The sequence below is a fragment of the Phyllopteryx taeniolatus genome, chromosome 6 (assembly GCF_024500385.1).
Source record: "Phyllopteryx taeniolatus isolate TA_2022b chromosome 6, UOR_Ptae_1.2, whole genome shotgun sequence".
Lineage (NCBI taxonomy): Eukaryota > Metazoa > Chordata > Actinopteri > Syngnathiformes > Syngnathidae > Phyllopteryx > Phyllopteryx taeniolatus.
In genome coordinates, this window is record NC_084507.1 from 29,945,622 (window position 1) to 29,960,430 (window position 14,809).

At 38.8% G+C, this 14,809-nt stretch overlaps 1 protein-coding gene across 2 annotated transcripts in view; it reads left to right on the forward strand.

Annotated features, from left to right (window-relative positions):
• The window catches only part of cdkal1 (CDK5 regulatory subunit associated protein 1-like 1), a 208,888-nt gene that overhangs the window by 134,070 nt on the left and 60,009 nt on the right, over positions 1-14,809 (forward strand). The window lies entirely within an intron of this gene.

Consider the following 14,809-nt stretch of genomic DNA (forward strand, 5'->3'; position numbering starts at 1 on the left):
AAAAATAATCGGACTGTGATCGATTGTTGCTCTGCACAAATATCAATAAGATAATACAGTATGAAGAGAATCATCTGAAAATGGGCTTAGGCCTCGTATCTGGCTCAAATCTCTTCATATTACAGAGTGATTTTGGAGTAAGATGTGTGTATTATATGCAAGGATGTTATTGCTGTTGCCAGATGATAACCTCTTATCCTTAAGAAAGGCTTTTCCCCTGGAATTAAATGGCAAGCACGCAATGTTTTCAGATAAGCAGTCTATGATGTATTTGTCGCTCAAAACACCATTTAGTTGACAAATACGACATTGCCGTTCTGCCCGTTTATTCTGCTGCTGCAGATTAAATAGGTTAAGGCAGTTATAGCTTGCCCGAAGCAGGTGAAATCCATGTATTATACAATTCAGTAAATATATTTATGGACACTATGTATGTAACTTTTATGTAGGTCAACAATCTGCTCAAATACAAGCCGGAAGGTACAACAAAAAGCACATAATGAGACATTGACATCTCGCATCGCTATATTCAAAGTATACAGTTTGTGTTCAATTTACTTGCGGTGTTCACTCATATTTTTATGTCTCACACCATTTTCTACTCGACTATTCTGTTTTCCTGCTCTACTATCGCATATGTTGTAAAGAACTCTTACTGCATATCGAGTCAATATCATGCCCATTGTTGGGCATCCTTCCATTTCACCATACAGTATGGTTCGGTCTGGTATACATTTTTGACCTTTGCATTATAAAGTCTACCAAAATATCTTAACATGTATCCACCCACTTTTCAGAACCTTTTTGGAGGTACCGGTACTGTTGGCACTTGTAAGGTATGGTTTGGAGTACGGAGGATATGCAAAAAAATAAAATAAAATGTGAAATTTTAAAACACAGCATGGATTTCAATGGACAGAAGTTGTTTTCTATTCTCCTATAATGTGTTGCAGCGTTCTAGAGAGAGAATAGTTTTTTTTCTGCCTGTCTACACACGTATGCCAGATCAGAGTTGAACACAACAAAAGTGTACTTTGGAAAACCGAAGCGAACTGTACTGCTTTTTTTCTTTGTAAGTGGTAGCGTTCCCAGTTGTCACCTGATCGGAATGAAACCTTCATCAGTTGCATCTCCTTGTTAAAGAAAGAATACAATACATTTCTGAATGAGAAACATCCCAGCATTAAATCTTTTTTCAGTAGTCTACCAAGTCTTATGCTAATAGTACTGTCATCCCACACCTAAGCAAGTACCATCCAAATTGTAAATGTTTTGTTTTCTTGTTGTTTACCCTCACTATTAATTCTTTTGTTGCTTGCTCATATATTGTATTTATGTTTTCCCTACTTGTACTGTGTTACCAAGTATATCTTTCTTGTTTTAGTTTCTGCGAATAAACAGTCTTGTAACTTTCCAAAATGTTATGTAAAAAGAAATCTTGACCCATCTGGTCTTTGCACTCCTGACATTTACAGTTTATCAACCTTTAGTTTGAAACATTATTCGATGTTGGGAGTGTTAGACTCCATGCTTGACACTTTTCCAGTTCCATATTTCATTTCAGAATTTATGTTGGTTTTCACATTACCTACATTACCATCTGCTGTGTCAGTATTCTGGCAATATTCTCTTTTGCCATCTCTCTATCAAACCTGTATTTAAGTTTTGTAGGCGTCTGATTAGTCACAGTCTATTTTTCACTGGGGCTGAAGATTGAACAATTCAATTTTTTCTGTCCAGTCCTGATGCCCCTTTAACATTGACGCTTGTCTTTGAGTGTTGATTTGTGGCTTAGGCCATTGTTTGGTCTAGCAGAGTTCTTCTCCACTGTCTCCAGTTGTTATTTTAGTGTTCAAAAGGAATTCACCACAGTGACACTAATCCTAAAAGGCCGTGGCAAATGTCTAAGGAGACACAACCTCACCACACTCAGTGCATCACATCATACGATCTTGTTTATACTGGCAGACGACCCCGCTGCGCGAGTCTTTTTTGTATATATTTATGCACGGTCAGTCCGTTGCTGGCTTGTGTTACCGAAACATGATGTTGGTTAAGTGAACTCAGTGCCGGTACTCATATAGCGTTTGGCTCAGTTTAGCAGGGGCAGTAATAACTGGGCTGCAGCTCTGTCTGGGAGCGAGGCCAGGACAAGCCAAAACACACACCCGCTATGTTGGATGGCGTGAGAGTATGTAAGATTGTCCTAGTGTGTGTCACCATCATGTCTCTCTGTGCCATCATTTCTGTGTGTCTTAAGCTTTTATACTAAATTACTGGTCTTGTGAAAGTTACCAGTAGGGGGAATGTTATTGTATATAAAAAGCATGGGGAAACTAGTGTGTCAATAGCCTATTAGTCTGTGTCCTAAGCCTTATTGCATGTACGGATGAAGCCTGCTCGGATGACAGGTGAAACGTCTTATAAGACAAAGAAAACAGTCCAGTTACTATCAATTCAATGCCCTGAGAATGAAATTACCTGGATGAATGATATTCACAGCCTGCGTAGCCTGTTACAAATGAAATACTGACATTTTTGAAACAACTATCTCAAGAGATGTTCCCCATCAGTATTAATGCATGTGCCCTAAATACAGCAGCAAAAGAAAGTACGTGAACCCTTTGGAGTTACCCGGGTTTCTGCATCAAAGCTCTTAATATGTAATCTGATCTTCGTTGAACTCACAACCACAGATAATGGTTTTTTTAATTGATTCACACAAACAATTAGGTTTCCATGTTATACTTGGACAGAGCGTACAAGTGTCACTGTCCAGGGCAGCAATAACCTCAACCAAATGCTTTCTGTAGTTTTAGATGGAAAAGAATGTGGCGACTCGTAACAGAAAAACAGCAGATCAGATGTGCGCAGCGCTCAATTTTGGATCATTCCTCTTTACAAAAGGCATCAGTTCTGCAGTATTCTTGAGTCGTCCAGTGTAAATCGCTCTCTTAAGGTCAAGACACAACTTCACATTAGGCTTGAGGTCAGGACTCTTACTGGGCTACACTCTGACAAGGCACGTTTTCTTCTGTTGAAGTCATTCTTTTGTTGATTTATTTCTGTCCTTTTGGGTGGTTGTCTTTTTCCATCAGCCATCCTTTATTGTGTTTCAGTTGGCAGAGAGATGGTCTTAATGTGTCCTGTAAAATAAACTTGGGAATAAATTTTTCGGTCAATGATAGCAGTGCGTCCAGGCCCTGAGGTAGCATTGCAGTCCCAAACTGTGATGCCCTCTCCACCATACTTCACAGTTGGGACCATACTTCACAGTTTCTTTTTCTCCATCCATGGCATTGTGTTCCTTCCAAACAACTATCTGTCCATGTAATATGTTGCCATTAGTGCTGTGGAACATCCAGATGCTCTTTCAGAAACTTAAAACATGCAGCAATTATTTTTTGAACAGTAGTGGCATTCTCCGTGATATCCTCCAGTTGACACCCATTCTTGTTTTTGTTTTACAAATCGTAGATTTGTCAACAGAGATCATGTGCCAGTAGATTTCTGAAAAATTATGCGCTGGGATTTTTCTTCTCATTGAGCAGTTTTTATTGTGCTCTTACAGTTTGGGAGAGTAACAACAGTGCTGAATTTTTGCAATCTAAACAATGTGTTTTACCTGGAACTGATGAACGTAAAGGCTGTTACAGATAATTTTGTAACCTTTTTTTCGAATTTCATGCAAATTCATTTGTAATTGTAGGTATTCTGATAAATCTTGTCAATGATTCAAAACGGTTGTGTTATTTTTTTGGGTTGTTGTTTTTTATATGTATATATATGGCAGAGTCTTCAACCAACACTTTCAATCCTATCACTTTTATTGGACTTTTAAGTTGGCTGACTTTTGACTCTGAGTAGCTTTTGGAGCCGTCAGTTTATTGTTGTAACAGCATATTTTATGACCAATTTAAGCAGAAATTCAGGGTAATTCCACAGAGTTCACATTGTTTTTCTTGCAACTGTAATTAAATCACAACTTGTTGTTTAGTGGACCTGCCAAGACTAGGGACCACCAATCTGTTTGTTTGGTTTTTTTCTCTTTTTTCTTTCTTTCGTGAATGTTGGAGTCATTCAGTGACTAATTCATTTGTCTCTTCACTTTGGTGCTCTCGGTCAAAGCTGACAACTCAAACTGAAAGGGGATTCCTTGTGTGTGTGTGTGTGTGTGTGTGTGTGTGAGAGTTTGTGCGTGTGCTTGCATGTGTAGGTTGGCAGGTGGTTGGCTTGGGAGCCTCACAGATGACAATTAGTGCTTTGTTAGGCCAAAAAGAAGTTAACCGCAAAGTAGGAGACAGACCAGTTCTTGTTTAGTGCAAGGTCAGGGTTTATCTACTCGACACACACAACAGGAGATAAATATATATTTTTTTTCTGCTTCATGCCACCAACATTGTGGAGGTCGCTAAAGGTCAAATGCTTCTGGCCTTTCTAATCAGCAAAAACATGCAGACACACATCGGACCTCCCTCCTCGGTATCCTTCACAATGCAATCGCAGTGTAAACGTGAGGCAACAATGCTTGGGAAGTTGTTGAAGCATACATCTCACTTTGCTAATTCATTTTTATTTTTTATGTTTTAGCTATTTAAAGGCTTTTTAATTCAGCATGTTTGCAGATCTTACTGTGGAAACTATAAACAAGGCTTTGAAGAGCTGAAAAATTTGAGTGAAATACACACTCAATATTCTTATTCTTATTGTTCAAATTGTGTTTTGCAGTAACGTTGGCCTAAACTGCATCCTACTGGAAGCTTTTTCTTGTAAAACAGAATAAATTACATTTTATATTTACATTAGAGCAGTAAAGACGTTACGATTATGTTCAAGTCTATTGTTTTGAGACAGGGAATCAACCGCAGAGAAACGTTCTACCATTAAATGTGCCCTCCTTAACATAATAACTCATTTCTGCAATTCCTTTCCAACAATAATGTTTTCTCCATGCATAATTCAAAATGTAACTGGAGTGATTATTTCATTAAATTTGTTAATTTGTCATCAGTGGCCAACTTTTTCCACCGTGTTCTTCCTGTTCCTATCAATTAAAGTCAAATAATGAAGTGCAGCCCTCGTGTAAGTTGTATGGAGAAAATCCTGTTATGGTGGAATAAAGCGGTTACACAGTGAGAGAACATGGTCAGAGGATTCTCCACACTTATTTTGTAGTTTATTATATGATCTGAGCGGTTTTTTTCCCCACCGTCAAATACTCTCTTAGATTAAGCGTGTCTGAACCACAGGGGCCAAAGATGAAACACATGTAAGTGTCTGACGATTGATTGGTGCCGTCTGTGTGCAAAGGAGGCGAGTCTGTCAGAATTATGTTCTAATGCATAACTGCAAGGCAAGTTGGCTGCTAGTGGTAGAAGTGGAGGTGTTAGCCATGATGTTAGCAGGAAGGTATTGATGATTGGGGAGTGCCTGAGGATGAGGGGGCTTCAAGGCATTCTTGAGTTCCTCTCAGCTTTGTGGATTGGTTTCCCTGAAGGTTTCGTGTTGCTGACCTCTGAAATGTCTGTCCACCCCTAGGCGTGGACCGTCGTCCTACGAAAGAGACAACCTCGCTTCCATAGGTGTCCGCTTTGCCTGGTGTCGTTTATTACTCGTGGGTACAGTAGTAACCCCTGAGGCTGAAAGGAAAGAAGAAAAAAAACATTTGACTTCTACATTAGATGTTCTTTAAGAGGTGTGCAGCTGCAGGACCAGTGGGGAGTTTGCACTTGTGGTTGCAAAGGAATAAGGATCGGTTGAATGGGTCAACAGGTGATTAATATATGAGATGCCTAGAACAATGACCCTTAACCTACAATGTGACCTGTGGGAACCTAGCGTTCCTCTTTCACTCTGCATGTGGGGATTTAGTTACAAGTCTCCCCCCCCTTTTTTTTTTTTTTAAAGCATCCTCTGTAGTTTTAGGTTGTTAAATGTGCCAAAAAAAAATTGTCCATGCATGTCCATCAATTGTGTGAGGCTGCTCTTGTATGAAAATGAACCCATTGCAATCAATTTAAAAATGGGATAATTTTAAGTTATTTGCAAAATATTTTTTATTTTACAATTCAAATTTTGAGAGAGCTTTTGGCTGTGTTTATGAAGTGGTTGTGTGACCCAAACCCCCCCCCCCCCCCCCCACCACAAAAGTGGTCTCCCCCTAATGTTTCTGGATCAAACCTAACCCAATTTTGGACGATAGGCCGTGACTTTTTTTCCCTTAGCTTTAACCTCTGGGGCTTAAACAAAGATGTGACCTTATTTGCAATTTTCAAGATCACAAGAGCGTCGCATTCTCGTCTATTCTTAGCTTCTCTTAAGCTAATAAAAATATGTTAATGATTTTTTTGTTTTGTTTTTGTTTTTTGATAAGTAAATTTGCATTCCAATTGGTTTTGAAGTCTGCTCTGCTCGAGCGCACACACCTTTTCCTTGCTGAAAATTCTTTTTGTTGTGCATATGTTTCGTGGCACTAGCAGTATTTTTCCTGCAATAAGGTTGACAGGTGTTTTATTTTCTTTTTCTGATCTTAAATTTTTATGTATTCTGCCCTACCTGAGCATGCAGTGTTTTATTTGTCAGATGACAACCAACATTTAACATAAATGTTCTTTCAAAGTACTTTTAACACAGCATCACTGCTAATTTCATTAGACTTAACCAAAGCCTTCAAGCCTGATCCTAACATGCAATTGGAAACAGTAGACAGGCAAATGGAAATTAGCATCGCTATTGCGGTCATTTTAGACTCTCAAACTGTTACTTTAGCATAAAAACAACAACAACAAAAAATGGCAGTAACATGAATGGAAAATTAGAGAAAACTCAGGCATATATTCTCTCTGCCATGTGAAAACAATTACAACTGCTGGAGTTTAGCTTTAGTTCAGTTTGCTGACTGTCTACTTATTCTTGACATCCTCAATCAAATAACTTTTTCACAGTACTGCCACCGTCAGCGTGAACAGTATGTTTATTATATGTGGCTTACAAACCAGAGCTGTCTGTGTTTGAAAGTTGTTTTTCTTTCATGATTTAGTGGCTGATTTTATCATCCAATAACCTTACCTTGATGCAAAATCTATGAGATACAACATTTATTTCTTTTCTCATTTTAGTTGTTACATTCATAGGTGCCACACACTTTGTTCGACCTTGTTGTTTGCATTGTCAAAGTGTCTGCAGAGTTGTCGCTGTTGACTGTTGCTTGAAAGTCTTGACAAATGTTGCATGCGTATGTGTATGTTTCTGTCTGCCAGTCTGTCTCTTGAGTGTAGTGACTGGCTCCAACCGGCTGCAAGATGCTTGTGTTTGTGTAGCGTCTGTGTGTGTTCATGTGTTAGTCATCTCTATTAGTCAGGAGGAGTGACAGGGTGATATCAAGCCTCCCTGTGTTTCAAGAGGACGCATGTAGCCATAGCGTGACTCTTTTGCGTGTGTGTGTGTGTCCGCGCGTGCACGTGGACGTTGCTGATGACATGCCTTCGTTGGTTTACTGGTCACACTCAGGTTTCAGGTATCAGATGAGGCTAATGTTTCACCGGGATAGCATGCAGGAGGGGCGTCAGTCTCCCTGGGGGCCTGGAAAGAAAACAAGAAGTGAAAAAAAAAACGATAAGATTGGAGAGGGAAAAAAATAGAGGGAAATGCGTGGAGGGAAGGCAGGCGGGAAGCGAGAGCAGCAAACAAGGCAGGGCTGGCCCGGTTTCACTGGCGGGAATTCTCAGGGTTTTACCCCTTAATTATTTTTCTGCTCTTTCTCCACATGATGACTCTGCAAGAAATGTAAAGACAGATTGCCTCCGTGTTAAGTCCTCATTGAGCTTCACAACAGCCACAACCCTTCAGTGTTCATAGACAGTAACGTTGGAACCCAATGAATCCTTTGGGAGTTGCTTTGCTTTTGTTTAATGACTTGAGTTTAAAGGGGACAAATTGTGTAAAATGTACTTAACTGGATGGATGGATGGATGGATCGATACAAATACAGTATATGTTTTATAAAGCATGTGTCACACAAATGCTTTCCTTGTAAGCGCTCACTTGTTTTCTACACTCTGAGCTGAGCTTCCGCTAGTTGAATCAAGCAGCCATACTTTGCCTCATTTGGGCACATTCCACTTATATTTAAAGACCTTTAATCTCGGTATGGCCAAGAGGCTGAGGATGTAGAGTAATAGTCAACAAATCGACATCTGCTAATTCTCCCCAGTGAAACATCTTATTTCCACTCACTGGAAGGACATTTGAAAAATGTTTATGTTAACAAGTAGTTTATTCCTTTTAGGTAGCAATTTAACCTATTTTAATGTTGATAGTGGTTTCTAATTATACATGTGACTCATACGGTCAATGGTTTTCTGTTGTAAATTACTGTATGCCCTCTACTTAGCCACATTTGCACTAAACATGCCCTTCTCCAAGCTTCCATTTTCCTTGCTGCTTTCAAAAAAATGATCATCCGCCAGAAGAATGTCAGCTTTTGTGCCCCCAAAAAAACTTTGGGTCACTTTGTACTCAATGTTTGCTCAATTGCAACATCATGTGTTGAACCAAAATATTTGGTTATTTCCCACGATGCATTTTACGCTTCTAGTGTGTGTGATAAATTCAAGACATGTTTTAACTCAGATGATTAGTAGTCTTTCTTCACTTCATTTGCTGCCTTAAAAAGTGAAACAGTATGCATATTTGCATTATGTTAATAAACATACAGTACGTAGAGATTGTAGTTGCAAAAGTCATGTTTACAAGTGTTTTTCTTATTGACACGTCTTTCTGGATGACACTTTGTATTCTTTAAGCACACTCATGCAGAGTAGAGACTTAAAGCTTTAATTACGAGAAATAATTCATTCATTAAGTGCTGTCATTTATTTGTATCTTCTCAGAACCCCATTACCTGTCCTTCCTGTTGTAAAGCCCCCACACTCATATAGTGAGAGGAGAAAAATAGATGTACTTAGTTGTATTGACACTCAGCTAAGCGTGAGGAGTGCGATTCTTCATTGGCCTCTCCAAGTGATTGTGTTGCACCTATCAATGGCTCACATGTGCGATGAATACTAATTTTGGGTGTCTTCACTGTTCAAGATCACTTCATGTGGCTGCTTTCTTAATTGGTCAGTCAGATAAAATGTCCTTTTGAATGCCTCACGTTGTAACGTCATCCCCTGAGTTGATCCAAAATAATTGCTTATTTCCCCTGATGCTTTTTACTGCTTGTGTGTGTGTTATGAATTTCAAGGCGTTATAACACAGATTAGTAGTCTATATATAGTGCATATCTTCACTAACGTTATGTGCGGCCTCAAGAGGTTCAATAGTAGTCAGTTTCACATACTGTACACGTAGTAAAAATAGCTGCAAAAGTTATGTTTACTTACTTAAATGTGTCTTATCGACTTAAATGTGTCTTATCGATGCTGCTTAATGATTGGATTTTGCATTCTTTGCACACACACACACACAGACTTTTCTAATACCATAATTTCTCCTGTATAATATGCTTTTTTTCTCCAAAAACGTTCGTCAAAAGTCGAAAGACCGTATTATACATGGGTATAAGGAAAATTATTCCACAGTATAAACGTATACTGGTAACTAGTGGTTGTGAAAATGGTGTACTTTCATTCCAATATGATATATATATTGTCTTGTCAAAAATGTATGTATAATACGGTAAATTTTCGCTGCTCACCTGAGAATCATGACGTTCTCGTGGGCGCCGCCGTATCATATCATATATCTGTTGCTCCCGCGTCCTTCCATTGACGGCATCTGATTTACTGTCTTTACTAGACGGCAGATTTATTTCATGTACCGCCATTTCACAGAGCACATTTCCAAAGTTAAAAAAATGTTGAATGAAATAAAACGAGTAAAAGAACTCTTTCTGAAAAAAGTAAACTAGAAGTCCGGCACACCAAAAACCGTGTGGAACACATTAGCCCTTAGTTCTGTCGGGGAATTATGTCAACCCATCACCACTGTACCTTTATTCCATTATGATATCTAATGTCTAATGTTACAAATGTATGTATGATACGGTACATTTTCGCTTTTCAGCGAGAATCATGACGGACCACATGGGTGCCGCCATATTGATATATGTAAACGGTCCTGAGTGTCGCACAGTGTGCTCGAAATGCATTTCTGAACACACCCCATAAAAAATCTGAGTCCCCATCTGTTTGATGGGGTAGGATTTTGCATTTTTACTACAAGGCAGATTTATTTCTTATACCGCTTCATGAAGCACATCTCGCAAGTTAAAAATTAGTCTAGTTACTGTAGTTACTCTGCTGCTTTTTAGAACAAAGTGATCACTGTTGCCATTAGAATGGAACCGTGAAGCAGCTCGGCAGTTCGACAAACAAAGCTAATGTGATGGTTGACGACTTCGCAACTTCTAAAAGTCTCTCGCCACTTTGTTGTGTCATTTTATGTTTAATTTTAACTGAAAATACGGCCAGAATCATTTTGTCTCGCTGCATACACACGGAGAACAGAATAATGCAACCACGTTTATCACAAACAAATATGCAGCACCAGCATGGACACATAATATAAGCAGATAAACCATCTTTAACTGTCCACATGCTCCAACACAAAACTACAGCTGCTACTTGGGTACATCTAACAACAGTCATGTTTCGCCGTCTGACTCACACTTCAGTCTCATCATGTCAGCCGCACAGTTTGCGTGCGAGGACTTCTGGCACGTGACTCGTGTGTTTTTTTTGACCACTCAGGCGGCTTTCCACTGATGGACAGCGCTGCCTCGTTGCTACTTCAGTGCTTGCTTTTGTTTTTCTGCATTCCTTTACTCTGTTGTCTACAAGCGAGGGAACTGTGCCGCCAAAGCAGTAAGCTCGCAGGTTCACTTACTTCTTGCTGCTAAGTTATTAAGGGCTTTGGAATTCACTCTTACCCCGTGCTGTTCCAACACTTTTTGACTGACGTTTGTTTCCCTACAGCCATTCATTCATTCATTCTCTGAGATGAAATGCAGTTCTTGCCATGGAAGAGCCAGAGGAGCTCATAGGGAAAGAGATCTGGAAATCTGAAGTAAAAAACAAAAAACGACAACAACATTCTCAAGTATTGTGTAAGTCATGTGTAAAACACAAACAAATGTATTATCTTTCACCATCTTTCAACTAGTTATTCATGAAACTAACTACTAAAAAAGTTCACTTTTGTTCACTAATAGCTTAGTGTTTTTTTGTAGTTTTGAAGCTTCCAGTTGAAGTGTGACAGGCAGGTGATGCTCTTTGCGGGTTCGATGCTGGGGAGAAAGCAGGGTGGTAAACCTCTTAAGGATGATGCAGAGAAGGGTCCAGATTGCTATTGACATTGTTGTTGAAGTTAACAGTTAGGTGCTCAAAGGAAGGTACAGTAAGTTCCGACCAAACTTAGTTGTTTGTAATACATGTATTCAAGATGATGAGAGTGTCTATATCCAGTGTCTCTAAATTAAAAACTTCATAAAATAGCTAATTGGAAAGTAGTATTTGCTATTTCAACATGTTGTGAAGCAGCAACATACACACCAGTGTCCTCACATTTCCAGTGTATTTTAGTTTTAATGTTGTAAGATGATATTTAAATGGTATTAAAGCATTCTGAAATCACAGTTTGGGGTATATTTAGCATTTATACTATGAATGGGGCAATTATAAAACAGGGGGGGTGTTACTTCCTCATTGATTCACTGTATTCCCCCCCCCACCTGTAATGTGTGCTTCTCAAACAGAAAGTAGATGTAGTTTCTTTATCCTTTATTTTTAAACCATATTTCTGTTTCGATGTCAAAAAAAAAGCTGATTATTTGTCTCAAAGCTCAATGATCATACATTTGTTTCATGAAAGTTTTTCATCACTTATCCGGTACGTTGATCTTATTGGATAACCGGCCAGGTCAGATCAGTGCAGCACGAGAGGGAATGATGAATGCCTTGCTGCAAGCATGTCAATAAAGGTTTGATAGAATTGAAATAAAGTGCGAAATCTACAGCCTGGCAGGAGGCACGCTGCATGCCCACATTGTGTGTCTGTCTGTCCGTTGATCCTTTCTGTCTGTGTGTTCTCAGAAATCTCATCCACGCTTAATGAAGCATGCGTGTCTCCGCATGTGCGCTGTAGTTAAATTGAACTGCAGTTCTGCTCAGGCCCTTTCATTAAATGATAAAGTTTACTGATGACTCTGGTGGGAACATTATTCACGTGGCTCTCCCTTGCGTCCCTTGATCTTTACAAATGACTTGGTGCACACAAGCACAGAGGTTATTTTGCACTGCAAGTTTCCAGACAAATGGCTCGTGTTTACTGAAAGCTACTAGCCACAGTCAACATACCTGTGTCTGCACGCATGGCATGCATGTGTCTCATTTGTTTCCATTGGGAAGACATGCATTTGTCTGAAAAAGTTATGGTAAATCCCAGGTAAAGATAAATATTCTGCAATAATCTTACTGATTTAGTGTTTTCTTTTTGTACTTTTTAAAGCCGTTTACTGCATGTTTTATTGTTCAAGGGTAGATTTTTCACTGGCGTATAGCAAGGAGACTACTGTAATTTCTCGTGTATAATGCGCACCTATGTATAATACGCACCCTCAAAGTTGATCTCAAAATTCTGGAAAACCCTTCTACCTATGTATAATGCATTTTTACAATGCATCTTTTTTTTTTTTTAAATCTTTTTATTTACTTGCTCTTATTTTGAAATTCACAGCCCAACTTTTGTTTAGTAACTGAGAAAACACACAGTTGTGCTCATATGTTTGATTACCCAGGCACAATTTGTAAGATGGGTAGAATTATTTAAAGAAAACATGAAGGGCCAGGCAAAACACATTTAATTTTATTTTAATAGATTCTAATTAAACTGTCAAGCATTTCAGAAAATCATTATCATCAAACAAAACATAACCATAAATAAATTAATCATGGTTGTTGTTCAGTCATCAGTCCTAATTCTGGGTATGTAAACTTATGAACACAACTGCACATATATGCAGTCATACGTATCCCTTTCATATTGGAATGAAATGAAAGTTTAGGCTACACCTTTTTCATAACCTCTAGGTGGCGGTGGTGTATTAGAATGAAAGTGTAGACCTCTATCATATCCTCTTGGTGGCAGTGGCATATTGGAATGAAAGTGTACAGCTTTTTCATAACCTAGATTTATTCCCCCCCTATACCTATGTATAATGCACACTATTGGCTTTTTTGGGGGGGGGCGCATTATACACGAGAAATTATGGTAAATAATTTCTCTCCGCACTAAAATTACAAGCAAGATTGCTTGCAAGATCACCTCTTCACTTTGCTTTCACTGCTCTACTTGCATGCATGTGCTCTAGATAGCATTAAACTGTCTTCATACTTGAGTTGCACAAGCACTTTACATCAAAATGAATGCACCTGCCAATTTGTCTTTTTCTTTTGCTGTTTTATGTTGGTGATCGAAAATCTGCATTTTCAGAGCTTTTTTACCTGGCTTGCTGTCTGTCCTGTGTGTAAAGGTATTGATACCTGATCCTAAATTTACCGGCGTTTGATGTTGAATCAGAGGCGTAAATACGACCAGTGTTTTACAGAGAGTTTAACACCAGAGATTCACTGTCCACGCCAGTTGATATTGAAAGCAGTTGTCGCTGCTCTGCGGATGTCACAATGCAACTAATTTTATCTATAATGGGGTGAACTGCAAATTGTGTGTGAACGCACACTTCAAACACAGCAATTTTGTACTTAAGAAATTTTGGCCGAAAGGAACAGGCAAATTCATATCTGATCATTCACTGCCATTGACGGCTATATCTTTCAAATATGTGAATGAGTTGTCATGATCCTCAGCATAGATTTAATTTATAATCCGCGACAATGAAAACTGTTGTAAATACCATGGTCTTTACATGAGCTATCTCGTTAACATGGGTATTTCCTTCAATTGTGACAAACTACCTGCAAGAGCAACTCGACTTAAGCTTTCATCTAGTTGTATAAATGGAAATAAAATTTCAAGTCTAGTAATTGCATACATTTGACTCTTTTGACAATTTGATAGAGCATCCAACCCATTCAAATACAAATGTCGCTGTCACTCTTTTCGTGTGAATGCTGAAAACGGTATTCTGTGAAAATGTGTTCTGTGAAATTGATCATGGTTGGCCTGTTGACATCACAGCCAAAACAACAATAGTGAAACAGCCCTGTGCTTTAAAAACCTCTCAAGCAAAGTGTACATTTACTACACCACTCCTGTGTCTAGCTGAATTACATTACTTAAAGGTAACATAGTATACATTGACAAAGATTATTTGAATTACATTACTTAAAGGTAACATAGTATACATTGACAAAGATTATTTTAACGACCTGGAAGTAAAGCTATTGGTGCGCATGCGGTTCGTGTTTCTTGACAAAGTGTCATCCCGTGTTGACAGGAATCATTTTGCCAACATTGATATTTTTGTGAAAAAAAGAAGAATATTTTTTCATGATGGTTAACATGTCCGATTATGTCTTAGTATGACTTGATTCCTGCGCAAACACAAGGCTGCGATTTTCCCAAACCTCCAAATCGCTCCCTTCACTGTCCACCTCCGACACTAGAGCAGTCCCACAGTGTCACACATTAGCATTTCAGAGAACAAACACAATGCAACACAGATGGGTAGTGTGCTCTCTTCTCAACAGATGAATCTGGAAATATTTACCTTCCCAGATTGTCCCTTCCATTTAAATCCTTCCATCTCCGTCTTTGTTATACCTCCATACCTCTCAAATGTTTTTAT